Source organism: Bubalus bubalis, chromosome X, assembly GCF_019923935.1.
Source record: "Bubalus bubalis isolate 160015118507 breed Murrah chromosome X, NDDB_SH_1, whole genome shotgun sequence".
Classification (NCBI taxonomy): domain Eukaryota; kingdom Metazoa; phylum Chordata; class Mammalia; order Artiodactyla; family Bovidae; genus Bubalus; species Bubalus bubalis.
This window is the reverse complement of record NC_059181.1, coordinates 108,434,577-108,440,576: the sequence shown is the minus strand read 5'-3', so window position 1 is coordinate 108,440,576 and position 6,000 is coordinate 108,434,577. Positions and strand designations below refer to the sequence as shown.

At 35.3% G+C, this 6,000-nt stretch overlaps 1 protein-coding gene and 1 non-coding gene across 2 annotated transcripts in view; one reads left to right on the top strand and one right to left on the bottom strand.

Moving 5' to 3' along the window:
• Positions 1 to 1,158: 1,158 nt before the first annotated feature.
• Positions 1,159 to 1,265, bottom strand: LOC112582449. Its single transcript, XR_003106979.1, has one exon. It is a non-coding gene; the product is annotated as a U6 spliceosomal RNA (small nuclear RNA).
• A 3,223-nt stretch (positions 1,266 to 4,488) lies between these two features.
• PASD1 (PAS domain containing repressor 1) overlaps positions 4,489 to 6,000 on the top strand; it is a 52,297-nt gene continuing 50,785 nt past the window's right edge. The window contains exon 1 of the mRNA XM_025276198.3: positions 4,489 to 4,536. The gene's annotated coding sequence lies outside the window, so the exon portion shown is untranslated. The remainder of the gene's footprint in view (positions 4,537 to 6,000) is intronic.

Below are 6,000 nucleotides of genomic sequence, written 5' to 3'. Positions count from 1 at the left end.
GCCTGCCGGGCTTTAGTCCATGGGGTGTCAAAGAGTCAGACACGACTGAGCAACTTTCACAAAATTTGATGAGATTTTTTTTAAGGTGATTTCCCATTGACTTTGGAAAAGGCCACTCAACACACAACTCTGCTATTCTGAAAGAAAATAATTATTACATTGCATAGGAAAATACTTTGCTGGCTACTTTTGGCCTTCTTTTTTTCATTCTTTGTGTATTCTTTTCCCTGTGTCAGTTTCTAAGTCTTTGTTTTAGAATGAATTACTGAGTGGAACAGATCAGTAATTAACAGGTGCCTGGAACGACCTTGTCCAGTGATTAAGGGAAGTCATTGGATATTTAGCAGTGTGGGTTTTTTTAAAAAAAAATAATAACATTTATTTAGCATTCAGAATTTACCACTATGCCAAAAAGACATGTTCATGTAACATGTAACAAGTGACATATTCATTCAATCTTTACAACAAGCCTATGAAATGGTGGGTACTATTATTATTATCCCCCTTTTCTAAGCAAGAAGATTGAAACTTAGTTTAACTTGCCTAATCAATAGTGGAGACAGTATGAAATACTGCCCCTTATATTTATATAATCTGAGAATATATTTGGAGATTCTGGCGGGAAAATTTTTTTAATATTTTTTTTATTGAAGGATGATTGCTTTACAGAATTTTGTTGTTTTCTGTCAAACCTCAAAATAAATCAGCATAGGTATATATACATCCCCTCCCTTTTGAAACTCCCTCCCATCTCCCTCCCCATCCCACCCCTCTAGGTTGATAGAGAGCCCCTGTTTGATTTTCCTGAGCCATACAGCAAATTCCCATTGGCTATCTATTTTACATATGGTAATGTAAGTTTCCATGTTACTCTTTCCGTACATATCACCCTCTCCTCCCCTCTCCCAGTGTCCATAAGTCTTTCCTCCATGTCTGTTTCTTCATTGCTGCCCTGTAAATAAATTCTTCAGTACCATTTTCTAGATTCTGTATATATGAATTAGCATACAATATTCATCTTTCTCTTTCTGACACATTTCACTCTGTATAATAGGTTCTAGGTTCATCCACCTCATCACAACTGACTCAAATATTTTCCTATTTATGGCTGAGTAATATTCCATTGTGTATATGTACCACAAATTGTTTATTCATTCAAAAAATATGGAACACTTCAAGAATTTGCATGTCATCCTTGCACAGGGGTCATGCCAATCTTCTCTGTATCTTTCCAATTTTAGTATATGTGCTGCTGAAGTGAGCACTGGCAGGAAAATTTAATGGTGTGTTTTGACTGTCTTCTCTGTGTAGAGCTGGGTGCTGTTTGGAAATAACAAAGATATATAAAGCATGACTATTGTATGTATGTATTTATTTATTTTGGCAGAGCCTTAACCACTGGACTGCCAGGCAAGTCACCCAACTCTTCTGTTATTGAAGTATTTTTATTTATTTATTTTATTTTTTTAAACTTGTGTATTTAAATAGCTTGCAACAAACTTTATTGCCCCATATATAGAAAGGGCTATATGAAAACATACATACACACATACTCTATGGTTCAGTTCAGTTCAGATCAGTTCAGTCGCTCAGTCTTGTCCAGGTCTTTGTGACCCCATGGACTGCAGCATGCCAGGCCTCCCTGTACATCATCAACTCCCAGAGTTTACTCAAACTCATGTCCATTGAGTCAGTGATGCCATCCAACTATCTTAACCTCTGTCATTCCCTTCTCTTCCCACCTTCAATCTTTCCCAGCACCAGGGTCTTTTCAAATGAGTCAGTTCTTCACATCAGGTGGGCAAAGCATTGGAGTTTCAGCTTCAGCATCAGTCCTTTCAGTGAAAATTCAGGACTGATTTCCTTTAGGATGGACTGGTTGGATCTCCTTGCAGTCCAAGGGACTCTCAAGAGTCTTCTCCAACACCACAGCTCAATAGCATCAATTCTTCCATGCTCAGCTTTCTTTATAGTTCAACTGTCACATCCATATACATTACTACTGGAAAAACCATTGCTTTGACTAGATGGGCCTTTGTTGGCAAAGTAATGTCTCGGCTTTTTAATATGCTGTCTAGGTTGGTCATAACTTTTCTTCCAAGGAGCAAACATCTTTTAATTTCATGGCTGAAGTCACCATCTGCAGTGATTTTGGAGCCCAGAAAATAAAGTCTGTCACTGTTTCCCCATCTATTTGCCATAAAGTGTGGGACCAGATGCCATGATCTTCGTTTTCTGAGTGTTGAGTTTTAAGCCAACTTTTTCACTCTCCTTTCACTTTCATCAAGAGACTCTAGTTCTTCTTGGCTTTCTGCCATAAGGGTGGTGTCATCTGCATATCTGAGGTTATTGATATTTCTCCTGGCAATCTTGATTCCAGCTAGTGCTTCATCCAGCCCAGCGCTTCTCATAATGTACTCTGCATATAAGTTAAATAAGCAGGGTGACAATATACAGCCTTGACGTACTCCTTTCCCTATTTGGAACCAGTCTGTTGTTCCATGTCCAGTTCTAACTGTTGCTTCCTGACCTGCATACAGATTTCTCAAGTCAGGTGGTCTGGTATTCCCATCTCTTGAAGAGCTTTCCACAGTTTGTGGTGATCCACATAGTCAAAGCCTTTGGCATAGTCAATAAAGCAGAAGTAAATGTTTTTCTGGAACTCTCTTGCTTTTTTGATGGTCCACTGGATGTTGTCAATTTGATCTGTGGTTCCTCTGCCTTTTCTAAATCCATCTTGAACATCTGGAAGTTCATGGTTCACTTATTGATGCCTGGCTTGGAGAATTTTGAGCATTACTTAAATAGCATGTGAGGTGAGTGCAATTGTGTGGTAGTTTGAGCATTCTTTGGCGTTGCCTTTCTTTGGGATTGGGATGAAAACTGACCTTTTCCAGTCATGTGGCCACTGTTGAGTTTTCCAGATTTGCTGGCATATTGAGTGTAGCACTTTCGCAGCATCATCTTTTAGGATTTGAAATAGCTCAACTGGAATTCCTTCACCTCCACTAGCTTTGTTTGTAGGGATGTTTCCTAAGGCCCAATTGACTTCGCATTCCTGAATGTCTGGCTCTAGGTGAATGATCACACCATTGTAATTATCTGGGTCGTGAAGATCTTTTTTGTATAATTCTTCTGTGTATTCTTGCCACATCTTCTTAATATCTTCTGCTTCTGTTAGGTCCATAGCATTTCTGTCCTTTCTTGAGCCCATCTTTGCATGAAATGTTCCCTTGGTATCGCTAATTTTCTTGAAGAGATCTCTAGTCTTTCCCATTCTATTGTTTTCCTCTATTTCTTTGCACTTGCTATTCTTTGGAACTCTGCATTCAGATGCTTATATCTTTCCTTTTCTCTTTGTTTTCACTTCTCTTCTTTTCACAGCTATTTTTAAGGCCTTCTTAGACAACCATTTTGCCTTTTTGCATTTATTTTTCTTCTGGATGGTCTTGATCCCTGCCTCCTGTACAATGTCATGGACCTCTGTCCATAGTTCTTCAGGCACTGTGTCAGATCTAACCCCTTGTATCTATTTCTCACTTTCCCTGTATAATCCTAAGGGATTTAGTAGAAATGTCAAAATGATAATGATTTTTTATCACAAATCAAATTTCTATTTATGCATGGAACTGTTCCTAATGGGTCTCTTCTGTCCTATGCTTTGTACCCTTATCTATTTACCTCAAAGATATGTAGTCTTGATGTCTAGTAGAACACATCTTTGTACATTTTTATTATTCAAAATTATTGTATATTTCTGACTTGTTGATATTGATGGGAATTCTGTAATTAACATGTGAAGTTATATAGAAAACCAAACCCAAACAAAAATATACTGAGTTTTGATCAGAGTTAATTGGTAGATTAGTTGGGGAGATCTGATAAAACTATGAAAATTCCTGCCCAGGAATATGACGTATCTTTCTATTTTTTAGATATTTTTATATTAATCAATAAAGACATTATTTTCTGTGTAATAATTTTGCACATTATGTTAAATTAGCTCCTAACACTGTATCATTTCCTTTACTGTATATATGAAGAATCATGTATTATTTAAGAACACAAAAAGTGATTTGAGTAATTATAGAGATTTGGCTTTTTGATGGAACTATATAACATCATAAATACATATAATGCAATTTTAATAAATTTCAATTAGGTTATTGAATATTTTTCAATTTAACATTAATATTCATTATAATCCAGTTAGAAATACTGTCTGATTTTCTGTTTTTAAACCTTTTCCAAAGGTTTATTCATTGATTCAGAAATGATTTACAGGGATGTTATTTAATTTACAAATGTTTGGGGGTTTCCCAGGGATTTATCTGTTTATTATTGATTTCTAATTTAATTCTGTTTTCATCAGAGAACATAGTTTGTATGCCTTTAAAGATTTAAATTCACTGAAACTGGTCTCATGGACCAGTACATTTTGAATCATCATGACAGTTAGAATGTTAAGCCTGTGTTCTACAGTTGCTTGGTAGCAGTACTCTGTCAACAAATGAGGCCAAGTCTGTTGGCAGGCTAGTAAGTCTCCCACATCCTTACTTCTTATCTCTTTATTTGGTCCATTAATTACTGATAGACGAGTGTTTGAACTCACCAGATGTAATGGTGGGTTTGTTTATTCCTCCTTTTAGTTCTTACTTCATTTTCAAGCTTTGTAATTAGGAGTATACCTGTTTAGGATTGTTTTACCTTCTTGATTGACTCCTTTATCATAATGACATGTCCCTCTTTTTCTCTAAGACTATTCCTTACCTAGAGTCTTTAGTATTAATTAAGCACTTAAGCTTTATGTCATTAGGGTTACATAGTATATATATTTCTGTTATTTTACTTATAAGCTGTGACTTTATAATTTGAGTGAGTATCCTGTAGACAAGATAGTTTGGTCTTACTCTTGTCCCCAGTTTTGACACTCCTAGGCTTTGTATTTGTGCCTTTAGTCCACTGACAGTTAACATAATTATTAATACAGTTAAGTTTAATCTACCATCTTTCTATATATTTTCTGTTTCTCCAATTTGTTCTTTGTTTTCTTTGCCTTCTTTTTCTGCTTCTGGATGAAATGAGTAATTAATATTCCATTTTATCTCTTTTCATTTATCATCTATATCTCATGTGTGCTTTATTTGTGTCTCTAGACAGTTTATACTATACATCTTTAATTTATTACTGTCTAATGTGAATTAATATTGTGCCACTTCATGTATAATGTAAGAACCTCATAACAGTAGATTTTTGCTTTCCACCCTCCTGTCTTTTGTATTATTATTGTAATAGATTTGATATCAATATGTATTACAAACCTTACAGTTCCTTGCTTTTATTTCAGTTATCTTTTAAAGAAATTGAAGATGCAAATATTATATTTACTCATGTACATATTATTTCCAGTTATTTTCATTTCTTTATGTAGATATAACTTTCCATCTGGCATCCTTTTCCTTCTATTTGAAGTCCTTACTTTAACACTTTTGATAGTGCTAGTATGCTGGCCTTGACTTCTTCCATTTTTTGTTCATCTGGAGGTGTCTTTATTTTGCCTTCAATTTCTTTGAAGGGTTCATTCTTAATGGATATAGAATTCTAAGTTGATTTGTTTGCCCCCAGAACTTTAAAGATGTTTCATTTTCTCTTGGCTTGGGTTATTCTGATGAGAAGTCAGACAGAGGACATTCTTCCCCATTCTGTATTAAATGTAGCTTTTATTTCTGTTTGCTTTTAAGATTTTCTCTTTGCAATTGCTTTTCAGCAGTTTGTTTATGATGTGCCTTGGTAGCTTTTCATGGTGTTTAGTTCTTGGATTCATTGAGCTTCAAGAATATATGCATTTATGTTTTTCATCCAGTATGGGAACAATTGGCCATTATCCAAATATTACTTTTCCTCTCCCTTCTAGGAATCCAGTTACCTATATTTTAGATTGTTTGATGTTATCCCATCCGAAAGCTCTATTCATTTTTTTCAGTCTTTTCCTAGCACTCT